Genomic DNA, 15313 nt, shown 5'->3' on the forward strand with positions numbered 1-15313 from the left:
GTTTCCTTCATCAAAGAAAACGAAAGTCATTGATTGCGATTCGTTACCCACCATTACTGTATTCATAATATACAAATTATTTCGTTTTAGAAATACCGGTTTAAACGAATGGCAAGGGTCAAATTTTATCCTCATTTGAAAAGGGCCAGATTGGCGCCCATGCGATGCCACTCCACATGACATCACAGGGACCTAGTTTCTATACGAGAAGATAGGAGTTATACGTCGTCTGAGGTTACCAATGCATGCATGAGGCGCAGAGCTCAGGGAAACATGTCTTAATAATCACTTATTAAAACTGGCTAAGGTCGGAAAGTTTTCTTCATTTGATAAGGTATTAATAATCCTTATTTAAGCCAAGCGCTACCAGCCAGCAGGGTACTCAGCTACATGCTAGCAGCCTGCGTCGTATCAGTGCTCAACTCGCTTCAAGGTCACCTCACAAGGCGGCAGCGGGAACGAGATATACGTCACACGGAGAGATTTTCCGACATTCATACTTACGCGTCCCATTTTCGCGAGCTAGAAAATTTTCACTTTTCATTTAATCGCGAAAAATAGATATCGTCATTTAAAAATCTAAAAGCGTGAAATACATACTTCAGGAGTCAGGAAACCATCATCATCATTAGTCAATATTTCTAAGATTGGTTTGATGCAGCTCTCCATTCTCTTCTATCCGCTAGCCTTTTCATAGATATGTATTTCTTCTCAAGGCAGGGAGGATGATCATAAATGAGTGGGAGGGTTGGGCTCAATTGCCGAGGAGTGGCCCTAAGGTCTCGCTAAGCTGGGTGTCAAACCAGGCTTGAATGCTTCCGACAATTGCTTCCTCAACAGTCACTTCCCATCCCCCAAGTCTGCTATAGCTGATGTGCGGTCGTTTGAGTTGAAAAATCCTCGATGGTTATACCTGACTTAAATTCATCTGTGTATGAAAATACTCGTTGGCAGTAGTGTAGCCAGGAATTTCGTTCTGGTGAGTCCAAAACCAGGGGAATTTTTGAAAAACAGGATTCTAAGTAATGGGTTTCAAACTAGTTTTAATACTTTTCATAATCGGAAAAACGTCATTTGTTAAAGAAATATTTTTTAAATTCATGATTTTTTGATATTTTGTTTTCTTTTATGAAGGAAAATGATTGTGTTTTTATATTTCGGGAGGGTACGGACCGCCCAGACCCCTCCCTTGGCTACGCCACTGCTCGTCGGCTATACCCATTGTTTGGCAGGAAAGGATGAAGGATGTATATTACGTAGAAAACATTTTTAAATGAGACAAAAGTATTTTTTAAGTTTTTAATTGGGGGATCCACAACACTATGAATAAAACATGTAATGTTTTAATTTAACATTCAGAGGAGAAAGTGCCATCTCATTTGGTATATGAATTAAATGTCATAAATTCATAAGTTATCCCCAAGATAGTGAGGTGTTGGGCATCCTGGGTGAATTTGGGAAATGGCAGCTCTCCTTCAGATGTATCATTTTGTTGACTGGGTCCAATAATCTGTAAAGAATGAAAATAGAATCATTAAATAATTTCCATTGTTGATTTAAAAAATATCTAAAATGTGTAATATTTAACACAAGTATGCATTTTCAACAGAGCGTTCCACTTCTGTGCCTTTCATCAAATGTTAAAATTCACAGGGTGCGTTCTGAAAGTAATGCAATTGAATATCCTGCGCCGCTTGTATTAGTCAGAGTGGAATCAAACTAATTGGAGTTGGTGGGGTCAACACTAAGCTTTACAACAAGACCAGTTTCAATGCTCTCCAAGCTGTAAAAGAGGCAGGACGTCAGATATTGTAAACCTGTGTGTGCTGACCGTGTCACAAAAAAATGGAATTAACATTTGTGCAAAGTTGAAGTTCTATGCTACACTGAAAAAATCTCTTGAGGAGACAAACAAAATGATTCACGAGGCTTTTGGGGACTCTGCTCTGTCCTACTCACAAGTTTTGAGGTGGTTAAAGGCCTATAACAAGGGTCTGGAAGAGGTAAATCCCCAAAATGGCAAGAATGAGCAAATCAAAACTATAATCTGTACTCATTGTCTTTTTAGACACTATGGAGGAGTGGTCTATTAGGAATTTATTTCTTCAGGAAAGACAGTTAATTCTGCATATCACATGTAAGTGCTGGCAATACTCTGAAAAAGGGTCATCAGGACAAGAAAAGACATCTTGCTACTTGGCTACTCCATCACGACAAAGTACCTTCAGTGGCGGCTCGTGAGTCAAATGCTAGGGGGGGGGCACACTTCACAGGGGGTTCAACATTTTTTAATATTTTGTGGACTTAAGTGAGTTTTTAAGGCTATCTAGGTATTAAATTTGTCTAATTTAAAATAATATAATTTAAATATAATAGTATTTAAACCAAAACAAGGTATTCTGCGACACTGCAGCACCAAGTAGACACCAGATTATAATGCCACCAGCCGTAGTGGCTATGTCATCTCACTAGATTCGTCGCTCTGTGCATGCTCGGACAGCATCCTAAGACTTTCATAAGGCACAAGCTTATACGCGTCATAGCACCAGCAGCCCCCACCACTACCGCTCTTCATATAACTGCATGGCAATGGATTGGGACGTTCTGGCCTGTGCCCCACAGCTACAAATGCGCATTTCTCGTGCTATTTTTGTGTGCGTTTTCTACATTTTCGATGTATGTGATTGAAAAAAACACTTTGGTTAATTAGATGTATAATTATAATTGAATGGATTTTTTTTCCTTTTTCGAATCTTTGGGAGGGGAGGCGTCCGAGAGTCCTTATGGGTAAGCCGCCACTGAGTGCCTTGCCACAACGCTCTACAAGTCCGCGAGTTCCTGGCAACACTCGAGGTTCAAACGCTGCACCAACCCCCTAGAGTCCTGAAGTCAACCCAGCAGACTTTCTAATACCTCAGATTAAGGCAGCCCTAAAATGAACCAATATTTTGTCCTTAGAAGAGAGAAAATCAGTCGTGACTAGAATCTTGCGAGAGGTCCCCAAAGAAGCCCTCCAGAGCACGTTTCGGTTATGGCCAATATGCTAGGAAAAATATGTAGAACCCCAAGAGATGTAATTTGAAGAATTTAAAGTGTTTGTACAAGTATGTTCCATAAGTTTCTTTAAAAAAAAAATAATTGCATACTTTCAGAACGCATGCCGTAGGATTTTCTGACCCTGGAGAGAGTGGAATGCTGTGTTGCATTTGAGGGAACTGTGACCCAAGTAGATGGCGATATTTATTGAATATCTAAATGAGGTTGATACATCCTGAATATGTTGTTATTACACGATGGATAGTATCATAGGCGGATCCAGGGGGAGGGCACGGGGGCACGTGCCCCCCCCAGACACTCAAAAATATGCATGATATTTAATACGGTCCCATTATCATTGCATTCGTTTTGTATTACGAGGTATCCTTGTGCCCCACCCAGAACAAAATCCTGGATACGGCCTTGCTTGTGCCCCTCCCAGAAAAAAATCCTGGATCCGCCCCTGGATAGTATGACTATGTTTCATAGGCATCCTATGTGTAACATCTACAACTAGTTGTAAAAATAACGTTGCATAGATATCCAAGTTGTTGCATTTGTAATATTAAAACAAATGAGGAGGTGAGAAGCCAAGGGGTACAAGTGATTTTTTTCTCAACAGAGTTAGGTAAAGTTAATTATTAGAAGAAATACACAAAAACTAGGTTGCCAAGGGATATGATCTGGTGATGAAGGGGTGTCTCTGTCCTGTGCTGACATCGAGTGGAAAATCAATTACACTCTCAAATATGTAATTGATCTCATTTTTTCTCTATACCTACTTTCTGTGCGTAACTCCGTATAGAAAATAGAAATCACTTGTACCCCTTGGCATGTCACCCATTCAATTTTTATACCAAAAAGTATCCGTGGGTAGCATATGTTCTGTATAGAATTGAAGAGCACAAATTTTTAATTTGTATGCATGGGGCTTTCCAGAAACCTTAAAACTAGAGATGTGCGAATAGTATCCGCGAATACTCGAATACCTCGAATATTAGAAAGTATTCGATATTCGAGGTTTCGAATAGTTATGCGAAAAGTACCGCCTCGAATACCTCGAATACTTTGAATTTCGCGTCATACACTGTCGCACGCACGTCGTTGGTAGTTGACTCGGAAAAATGTAGAGAACTGTAGTCATTTAGTGCTCGCAGCGCCGTTTTACGCAAGTTGACGAATTACATCAAATTCGTGGATTTTAGCGGTGAAAAGAGTTCGACGAGGGGAACCGAAAATGGTCGGGTGTAAAAATCCGAAAATCCCCGTTTCCCCCCACCAGGAGAACCTCAGTGCCGTGGGATAGCAACCTTAGGGCATTTCCCACGATCCGCTATCCACCTCCATTCAGCACTCGCCTCACCCACTCTGACGCTTTCCGCTTTCCTCCTCTCCGAAATCAAACAAAAGGTCCCAGCTCGCGCAGGGATCGCATTACGAAGACCCCTGCTTCGAAAAAAATATCGAGTTACGAGAACAATAAAAACGTGTTTCACGCCCTCCCCCTTTTTCTCACCCACTGACCTTTTTCTGGCTACCTGCTTCGAAGTTCCCCATTTCTGGAGGTCAACTGATGTGTGAGTACCGTGGGATACTTACATTAGCGCATTTCCCAAGATCCGGTATCCCTCTCCATTCAGCACTATCCCCCCCTCTGAGGATTTCCTCTTCTTCGAAATAAAAAAAAAGGTGACAGCTCGCGCAGGGATCATATTACGAAGACCTTAGCTTCGAAAAAATACCGGGTTACTCGAGAACAATAGAAACGTGTTTCCGGCCCTCCCTTTTCTCCCCCACTGACCTTTTTTTTCCTACCAGCTTCGAAATTCTCCATTTCTGTGGAGGTCAACCGCTGCATGAGTCATCTATTAGCACAAAAGGTGTCTAAGAATGACTTTCGTCAATTGATGTTACACCTTTATTGAATTGAAATATTAGTAATGTGCGCGTAATTTCAAAAAGAATAAGACCAAACACGACGTATTTCTGAGTTTATTTAAGCATTTTACGCAAAGAAATAAATGTCAAAATACGACGGAGATTTAGCATTCTGGCGAAACTCAATACCCTCGCAACTGAGCTTCTCGGAAGTTGATGCAGTATTTTTTTCCGAAAGCATATATCAAGTTACAATTAATGAGTGGTGCATCTTTATTGTTACAGTCCCAGACAAAGGGATATTTTCACAGAATATTTGGTTTCTCCCTGATAGCAATTCCAATTCATCTTCTTATCTCGTGAGAACTCCCAAAGATGGACTGAAAATAATTGAAGAAAATCCGGTGGAAAAGAGCTTGTATTTTGGAAAATGCCTCAGATTGTCAGCTAGCACTTGGCAGCAGAAGTGGGGGTAAAGCGATGTTAGTTGAATTAATTATATGCCCAATTGTTTCCATAAAATTAAAATATTCATTAATCAGCTAAATTCCTGTTCGAATCATTTAAAGTAAATCAAAATTACTCCCCAAAATCTTGTGTTGCCTGCTGCATAGGCAACCGAGTCAAACATTCCAGCATTCATCATTTAGTATTCGAGGTATTCGAATATTCGAGCAATGATTTAATATTCGAATTCGATATTCGAATTCGAGAAATCTGCTATTCGACCCATCTCTACTTAAAACCATAATAAGTTCACCCATTATCTACTTAATAGATGTTGTGAAGATATCTAATAGACGTTGTGATGTGAACCTCAATGTCCACTGTTGGACTTCCGTGCAACTTTGTTTGGTGGGTCCTCTGGATACTTAATTGATATCCTTTCAACGTTAATGGGATTAACATGGATATTGTATGGATATCAAATATAAGCGCGGACAATATTGTTGGGATATTGATTGCTGCTTGGGGAGGCCATATATATCAGTATGTACTCAAGCAAACATTTAGTTATCATCCGCACACAACTGTAGTCAGAAAAACTTCTTAAGGAATGCAGTAAAAAGTTGGTTGTATTTATAGGGGAGGGGAAAAGGTTCACAATCTTAATCAATAAAGATTAACAAAGATTTCTTATTGCCCACAATTTAATAACAGATTACTACACGTGTTTCAATTGTTACCCAATCATCTCCAAATTTTGAATGAAAAGTGAAATCTCTGAGTTCAGTTACATGATTTTTCTTTACATAATTGTGATATAGACTACATGGATATGTGATAAATACAATGTATACATAGTTTTTATGTTTTATTACTACTATAGATATGAATATTATTGACTTAAACTGTACTTCCGATTGTAAACCGATTTCTGCCCTAGAAAACTCTCTGCTTGCGATCGTGCAGATATTTAGGTGCTCCTATGGGCATCTTTAATAATCTAGTGAAATATTTTGGTGATACACCAATTTTTTTCTTCCAAATGAACCCTAGCTTTATAGATAAACTTTATATTATTTAAACTATGTAGTTATGAGGCCAGAGTCTAATTTTTACAATTTCTACGAGTGATCTTGATAGATAGGATGAATATTCAGATCAAGCATATTTTTGTGTGAAGAAAAGTTTAAACAATCTTTAAAATGCCATTTCCTACTTACTTTTAGGATTCGTGCATGTAATTAACAGAATGTAGGCGTCCGTATTGAATTTCGGTTTCGCACACGTCTCTTTCCATCATCGGGCTTATTTCGACCGGCTTAACAAATAAACTAATTAGTGGATTAGGTTATTGCATGTTTCAACAACATATTAGTGACAATTTTAGAACATAAAGGAATGTGGGTTTTCTTCAAATGCCTCACATGTTCAGAATGTTAGGATGTAGGTATCCGTATGGTTCCAGTGGGAAAAAATTGTTTAAAATTGCCATTCTGAAGAATTTGGTACCTCTAGCTATAACTTACAGCCATACTTGACTCCAGTATAGCTTATTGCTTAATAACCCTCTTTTAGTTTTCAGGGATACATACCTTGATGCCTTTGTAGCCCAAGCTAATTAAAGATGATGTTTTTGATGTCCATAATCAGGTCCATCACCTGGTGAGAGGTATAGTGATCTGTGGGAAAATGAAGATATATGCAGGTTATCAAATTTTGATGATTTCAGTGACATCTATTTCCCTGAAATTGACCCTTTGAAAATTCATTACGAATTTGGGTTGGGTAGCTGGATGTAAAATAATCCCTCGCCATTTATTAATTCTCCTTAGGAATGCTGAATATGAATTAGGATTGAAGTTGAAAGAATTATCCTTGAGAACAGTTTTTATAAAGCACAGTTTCTGTTGAAAAAAAATGGCATGTCTTCTTCATCTCGCCGCGGGCAAAATATTTTATGGGTGCATTTTATTGTATTTTTATAGAATAGAATAATTTATTAGTCCAAAAGACACTGTACAAAATAAAGGTATAGAGCAGTAAGTGCATAGGACACGTCAAAAGAAAGAGAGAGGAAATCACAAAATCGCATAAGATATTCTTTCACACTGTAAAAACACCACGTGACAAGGAAGTTGAATAACTTTCTCGCAAACACATTGTATCTGTCCTCTTGTTTTATATCTTATGGTAATTTGTTATAAAGTTTTATGCACATGTTTCTCGGACTCCTTAGATGTTTAGTGGAGCAGGATGACATCACATGCGTATCATATTTTAGCCTAGTGTCGCAGGAATGGATTTCATTATTCTTTACAAAATCTGATATGTGCTATTTAACATAAATTACAGAGTGATAAATATAAATAGAAGGTACTGTTAATAGATTTAATCTCAGAAACAGTGGTCTGCAGTGAGCTCTATAGTGTACTTTACAGATTGTTCTAACAAACTTTTTTTGGATGACAAAAACACTATTTAAATACGTTGTTGATCCCCACAAGACTATTCCATAAGATATACGTGGGTAAAATAGTCCGTAGTAAAGGGTTTTTAAAATTTTTATGCTAACGGTATGTTTCAAAATAGATACCATATAAATTACAGAATTCAGTTTTTTACATAGATTAGTGGTATGCACATCCCACTTTAACACGGAATCGACATGCACCCCAAGGAATTTAACACTGATATATTTAACACTATAGAGAGGACGACATCTTTGCATTACAAATAGCTTTTCAAAATTAAACCTTAGCCATTCTTTGATTTTTTCTGCGGCCGAAAGGTGGATTTCAATTGCCGCGGTGTAGAAAAGAAAAAAAATACCGAAGTTAGGCATGCTTTATGTAAAAAATATTTCTTAACTTTTCATGGAAGGGAATGTTTATATTGTTTCTCTCACTTAAAATAAACCAAAAAGACGAAAATTGCCTCCCGGCAATGCACATTACCAAAACGGCAATTTTTTTTTTGGTAGAATCACTCGTTGGTCCGTTGCGACCCACGTTTTCACTTACACATTTATCGGATATTTGTGTAATTTTTGTTATTTACTAGAGTACCGTTGAATAAGTATGAATTATTATCCACGAAGATGCTTACCTAACCAAAGCTACCACCTTCCGCCGTGGAGTATAACTAATCGGGTCCCTTTTTAAAATGTGAATGTGAGAATATTAACTACAATTTATTAAAATATTTTCTATTCAACGAATTAATGTAAAATAGAGCAATCTTTCCATTCATGTGTGTTTTTTTTTCAAATTGCTACTACTTTTTACTGAGGTGTGCTATACTTCATTAAAGATTTGACATTATTAAAGCAATATACCCAAGGGCGAATCCAGGATTTTTTCTGGGAGGGGCACAAGGATCTGGCAGGCAAACGGTCTTCTCATATTTGGGATTTAAAACTACATGCAACAATGACTCTACGAAATGCACTCTTAATTTTAATATAAAAGTTAATAATATGTAAATATTAAAAGCTTTTATACTAAAATATTAAATTTATTAATATTTGTATTTATAATCTCGTTTATTTTTTAAGCTTCTGGGGAGGGGGTGGGAGCACAAGTGTCACCCTTAAATCCGCCTATGAATATACCAATTCTTAACGTTGAATATTTCATTGCAAGTTATTTGCTCACGGGGACTTAAAAAGAGCAGCAAGAGAAATCTACACCTTCCTCATCATTAGTCATAGTCACATTACCATATCGTAGCAGACTTACAAAAAATATTGGGGGGGCCCTAACCGGGGATCTTGCCCTGGGAAATTTTATAAGTAGTGAGTTTTAAGTTTTTTAAGCATTTTAGAAGAGTCATATGATCAACATTAGAACACTGATAACTCGAATCTCGATATCTGAACACTCCGGGGAAAATCGACAAGCCTGATACATTATTTCCTCACACCCATAACGAATTTTTGAGGGGGCTCGGGACCCTTCAGGCCCCATGGAGTCGGTGCCACTGCATAATATAACTTAATTAATTTCTTGAATTATTGGGGGGGCTCCGCCCCCCCAAACAAATTATTGAGGGGGCTCGAGCCCCCTCAGGCCCCATGGAGTCGGCGCCTATGTATCGTAGTCACACCTAAGTAGTAGCCCACCTTTTGCGAAGTATAGTATAGTTCAGTAAAAAGTAGTAGCTTTTGTTATTTATATAAGTTTTCAAAGACAATCAAGAGGAAGGTAATGATGGGTATTTAACGAGACAGGGGCGCAGCAAAGAATTAAGGCTGGGGGGGGGGGGGGGTTTAGGCACAAATAATACAAATAAAGGGGTGTAGGGGTATTGCATACCTGCCAGGGTAAGCAGGAGTTGCGAGGGCCCTCCTTTAGAAAAAATTTAAGAGAAATGGTTCAAAATGGCGAGTTTTACGGCCTTCTGATGGATATTTGATTAATCCATACACTATTCTATAAGTAATACAGATCCAAATAAGTAAAACGGATTAAACTTAAAATTTCTCTGAGCTCTGGGGGTGGGGGGGTTTGACCCCCAAAACCCCCCTCTCGCTGCGCCACTGTAACGAGAAGCATAAATATTCGGATATTTTACGCTAGAAATTAATCATTAAAAAGAGGTGGGTATTATTATTGTTAAATTAAATTTACAAGTCTACCATTCGGTCGGTTGGTAATATAGAGTGGTTGCAAGTTTACTCAAATTTCTAAAAAGACTTTGAAATGAGGAAAAAACAAATATATGGAGAACCAGTGGCGGATACAAAAAAAACTCAAGGGGAGGGCGCAACATATCTTGAGTTGTCTTTACTTTTATCGTAATAAAAGATGATCAAGTCACAAGCAAAGTATATGAAAATTTTATTTAAAGTGATTATAAACATGTAAAAGACAATGCCATCTTATGATATAAAAAATTTACAATTGTGGTTTTGCAATGTTCGGCAATACGGGCGGACCCGCAAGGGGGGGGGCGGGCGCCCCCTGCGCCCTCCATCTGTATCCGCCACTGGGAGAAACTCATAAACAAGTTATACGATATAAACTTTAACCCGAACATAGTGAAACATACAAAATGAAAAGTCGCTTACAATTCAACCTTATTTAACTTTCTCATAAAAGGACTCAGGATTTCGCGGAAAGGATTCAAAAACTACCTCAGGAAGACCCTTCTAATCTCCTATCCCCCGGTGCAAAGAGTATGAGGGTTCAGGGCGAACCCTTCAGGGATACAACGCACCGGGGCCGGATAACAAGCCCGTGGCTTATACGCCCGATCACCCGGGGAGGGGCTGGAGGGGAAGGGAAAAGGAAAGGGGCGCCGCCGCGATAGGAGCCCGACGACGCCTCTGGGAAAGGATAGGAGCGGAAGGAATGGGACTGGGAAAACACCTCAACGCTATAGAAGCGAAGAGGGCCCTACTAGAAGCGAAACCAAGCAAAGCTATTAATGTTCTAACCACTTCGGAGAATCATTCTATCAGGAAGAATGATCCAACGATCAAATCGTTAGATATCGTTAATCGTTAGGAACAGGGTGCAAGAACATTTCACCAAATTTGATAGCTGAGATGTATTCAACGGTGTTTGGCGAGATGTTGTGGAACAAATTGCAGTTATAAATGAAAGTGAAAAAAATTTGTGAATGTCCACAGTATTTATTCAAGTACGACGCGTTTCAGCGAATCATCGCTATCATCAGGTACAAATGCATGGTTTACGTCAAGAAGTCTTATATATGTACATGCGGAAAGGAGGGGGGTATGGTTATGAGTTGGTGGAAGTGGGAGAGGGGTTGGGGGGTAAAGGATGGGGGAATGGAGTGGGGAGGCGGTTGGGATACGTAAGGAACTGGGGTTCGGTTGAAGGTTTTAGCGGGGGAAGGGCTAACAGCGGGGAATGACTAAGGAACTCAATGTCGTTCATGAGATTTACTTTGCGTTTCCTCCTTCTGGTGATCTTCCAATGCTCAAGTGCGTCGAGCCGACGTCCTTAATTCTCGAAGGCCAATAATTTTGGGTTGAAATTGCACGAATGGCCCTCGTTGATGAGATGAGCGGCTACCTGGGATTTAGTGTCTTTCTTTTCCTACTTCCACCAACTCATAACCATACCCTTTCCGCATGTACATATATAAGACTTCTTGACGTAAACCATGCATTTGTACCTGATGATAGCGATGATTCGCTGAAACGCGTCGTACTTGAACAAATACTGTGGACATTCACAAAGTTTTTTCACTTTCATTAATAGCTGAGATATATATGAGATAAGTAATTACCTGGTATTTCCACATTGACGTATCCACCGCCGGGTATATTCATGATGAATGTCCGTCTCTTCCTCACCGGATTAGTAGCCATCGCGTCTCGTCTATTCGTTACAAGTTGAAGACAAAGAATGAATCTCGCATTAGGATGCGGGGCGTTTATGTACTCTAACTCGTCCCAGATGGCATTGCTTGTGAATGACGTAGCCTTTTCCATATCTTCCGGTGGTGAAAATTGTTATGGTAGCAGATTCCTACGAAATGTGATGTTTGCCGTTAATTTTAAAAACTATTGCTCAGGATGTTGCTATCTGGAGAATTCAGAACTGAGTTGTATGGAGGTGACTCAAGTTGTGATAGCATTGTTATTATTTTCTAACGCAGCTAATAATACTTCCGGTAATTCTCAAGCCTCTATTGTGAAGAAACGTCACCCTTTACGAATACGTTATTTCTAAGAAATATTTTATAAACCTTTATCCGGCTGCTGTGCCTGTGGGTAGTGATAAGAAGGCTATAGATTTCTCTTGAAGCTCTTTAAAAGTCCCCGTGAGCGTATAATTTTTATAAGGAAAGGAAATTTTCCACGTTAAGGAATATTGTTGGAATAATTTCAAATCACTTACAAATACGTCTTAACACTTAGAGTGCCGGGCGCTAATTTCTATGCCCTACCGAAAAATCCAGCCATTTTTGCTAAATTCGCAAATTTTTTTTTTAAACATTAGCATCAAAAGTATATTTATATCGATGTGTATTTCAATAAAAATGGACTTTGCTCTTCTTTATGAATGAGTTGAATAACATTATTGCTAATTTTTAAATATATAATTTAATAATGAAAACCTACTGTTTTTGAAAAATAAAAAAAGTTGCAACATATGATGTACCGCCATTACATGCAAAATAATTTTTTATTACGCTCAATTTGAACTATTTAAAGCATGGAAATCATAAAAAAAGCATTGTTCCAAGCAAAGAATTATAAATCCTGGATGACAAAAAGGGTCACTGCACCCTCAACGAACGGTTCATTGGCCCAAAGAACTTTCACACAAAGTGGCCTAAGATAAGAATGCCGGTAGCTACAGAGGACTTTTCGTCCTCAAAACATTAAAAGAACTCTTTTTCCATCGAGCAGTTGATTTTTGAAATAACGGAACCACTAAGCAGTAAACTGGAAAAGTAGCACGGGGGAAATATTACGGCTTCACGCATACAAAGCCAATTAAATAGAAAGACGTAGTATTACGTCCATGGCAATCTTCAGAAAGATTAACAAGACGTAATATTACGTCCATGGCACGCAAAGTGTTAAAAATAACCAACCCTCTCACCGGAAAGTACTCAACCTTATGCTAAATCCACCGAACCGTGATACAGGTTTAAGACGCACTTGTGTTACTTAGTAAAATTAAATTCACGGAAAGAAATATCTCGAAGTGTTTTGGTGTTCAAGCTACAGTGATTGAAATTTAAAATCTTCGGACTCCGTGAAAAATTTTCTCAGCTAAATTTTGAAAATATAATATTAACACATAACACCAAAATTTATTTATTTTTAATTTAAACAATGAGAAGCATTGAAATATTTTCAATTAGCTCTTGTTACTTATTAGAAAGGTGTGTCAAAAAATGTCAAGATTATTGACTTATCATAATAATGGCCCTTGTGTGAGCCCCTTAATCAACAAATGTTGTCACTAGGAATGGACGGATCCAGGATTTTTTTCGGATCCGGATTCTGATCGGATCCTTGATTTTCGGAGCCGGATCTTTCGTATTGGATATTTTCGGATCCAAATGCATTTTCAAATTCCTGACGTTGAGATTCCCCCGATAATTCATCTACATCTACACAATACACCGCAAGCCGCCTAAAAGGCGTGTGGCAGGGGGTGTTAGGACACCAGCTGTTTACAACTAAAAAAATGAAGTGCTCTATTGTTCAATCTCTTGGGAAGAGTTACACTCTGTGCCAGTCGTATTTTGTCTTTTTTATTTTCCACGGCTGAAATTCTCCTACGTAACCTCTGCAAGAGATTTCAAACAAAACGGTTCATGAGTAGGACAAGAATCGCATGCGACGGCGCATTCGAAGAGAGAATCGGAACTCTTTCCACCCATATGAGGCGTTGCATTCACTGAAGCTTATATTAAAAATTTCGGATCCAGATCCGATGTCTTCCGCGACATCGTATCCGATGAAGGGCAATATCCGCGAATATTTGGATCCGAGGTATCCGATCATCCCTAGTTGTAACTCCACTTTTTATGAGACCATTTTACATTCGCATTGACCATAGAGAGTGACCGAGGAGGAGGGTCTGGGATGGCAGAGCCCCCCTTCAAACGAAAGCGAACCTATAAATTCAGTTGCGGCGCCTGTTAGCTACTGCACAACCAAATAGAATGAATTATAAAAGAAAACTTTGTATTCCTTTGCAAAGAGGAATACAAAAATCCTGTCCACACAAAGATGGAATATAAAGCTCCAAACGCTACTGGTATCTCCTTGGCGAATGGGGTGTTTGCATGGATTTTTTTTAGCGATATATGCGGAAACTTCACTTCATCCTAGATACAGAAATGCTATTTAAACTTAAATTCAGGGTAATTTTGACCATTTCTGGCTGCGTAAAAAATTACCCGGTTTGAACGTCCGTGAAAACAAGAAAAATGAACATGGCCGCCTGTGACGTCACGTGCCCGTAACTTCGAGTACTTGCCGTAAGGGTATGCTGTAGTGAATGGTTACGCGCTCTCTTGAACGAGAGTCAGAGATAAACTGTGCGCAATGTCGGCATATAAATGGTGTTTTGTACCAGAGTGTACAAATACAAGCAGCAGGAACCCTAGCAAAGTGTTTTTCGCGATTCCGACGGAAGAGAAACGGAGGAAGAAATGGTTTAGAGCTGCAAGAAGGGACTTCAATGTCTCTCTGAAATCAACCCTTTATTGCTGCGAGGACCATTTTAAGGTATTTTAATATTTATTACTGACGCTTATTGAATAGATGCTAATGTATGTATATGACACGTAAATTATTCATGATGAAGAGCCTTTAACATCTGCTGAATGAATCCATTAATCGTACAAAATAGCCAACGTAATGAAATGAAAAATAGATGCTTCCAAAAAACTGCAATGAAAAGGATGTAAATTGTTGACGAAGAAAACCTTGGAAGAAGTATCTAGTAGATCAGAAGCAAACAGTTTGAGCTATGATTTTGGTATGTACAGTTAAAAGTATATACCTAATGCTTTTGTTCATAGATGGAGGACGACATGAACTACGGGCAAGTGACGTCACCAACCGTATCTTCTCCCGCTGATTTCCTTGGCATTTTAGCGATTTTATTATTCATTTAATAATATATTTCTCCATTTTACTGCATTAAAACCTATGTTTTCTTGATCTACTTCCTTTCCTCTATACGATGAAGAAATATTTAAGAGCAAAAAAATTTTATGCAAACACCCCATTCACCGCTCTACATGTGTGCGATCCCGTGGCGTCGAGCGGGGCGCATATTCGGTCAACGCGATCGCTTGTGGGTGCTCGGGTGCAGTGGCGTAGCTAGGGGGCGTTTTGGGGGTTAAACCCCCCCCCCCAAAGCTCAGAGAAATATTTAAATTTAGTCCATTTTACTTCATTGGATTGATATTACTAATAGAATAGTGCATGGATTAATAAAATATCCCT

The 15313-nt window shown here is 38.8% G+C and overlaps 1 long non-coding RNA gene across 1 annotated transcript; it reads right to left on the reverse strand.

The window, feature by feature from the left end:
* Window positions 1-1200: 1200 nt before the first annotated feature.
* On the reverse strand, window positions 1201-11766 carry LOC124169421. The gene is made up of 3 exons (XR_006867125.1): window positions 11620-11766; window positions 6954-7040; window positions 1201-1473 (listed from the first exon to the last, which is right to left on the reverse strand). It is a non-coding gene; the product is annotated as an uncharacterized LOC124169421 (long non-coding RNA).
* Between the last annotated feature and the right edge of the window lie 3547 nt (window positions 11767-15313).

The sequence above is a fragment of the Ischnura elegans genome, chromosome 12, assembly GCF_921293095.1.
Source record: "Ischnura elegans chromosome 12, ioIscEleg1.1, whole genome shotgun sequence".
NCBI lineage: Eukaryota > Metazoa > Arthropoda > Insecta > Odonata > Coenagrionidae > Ischnura > Ischnura elegans.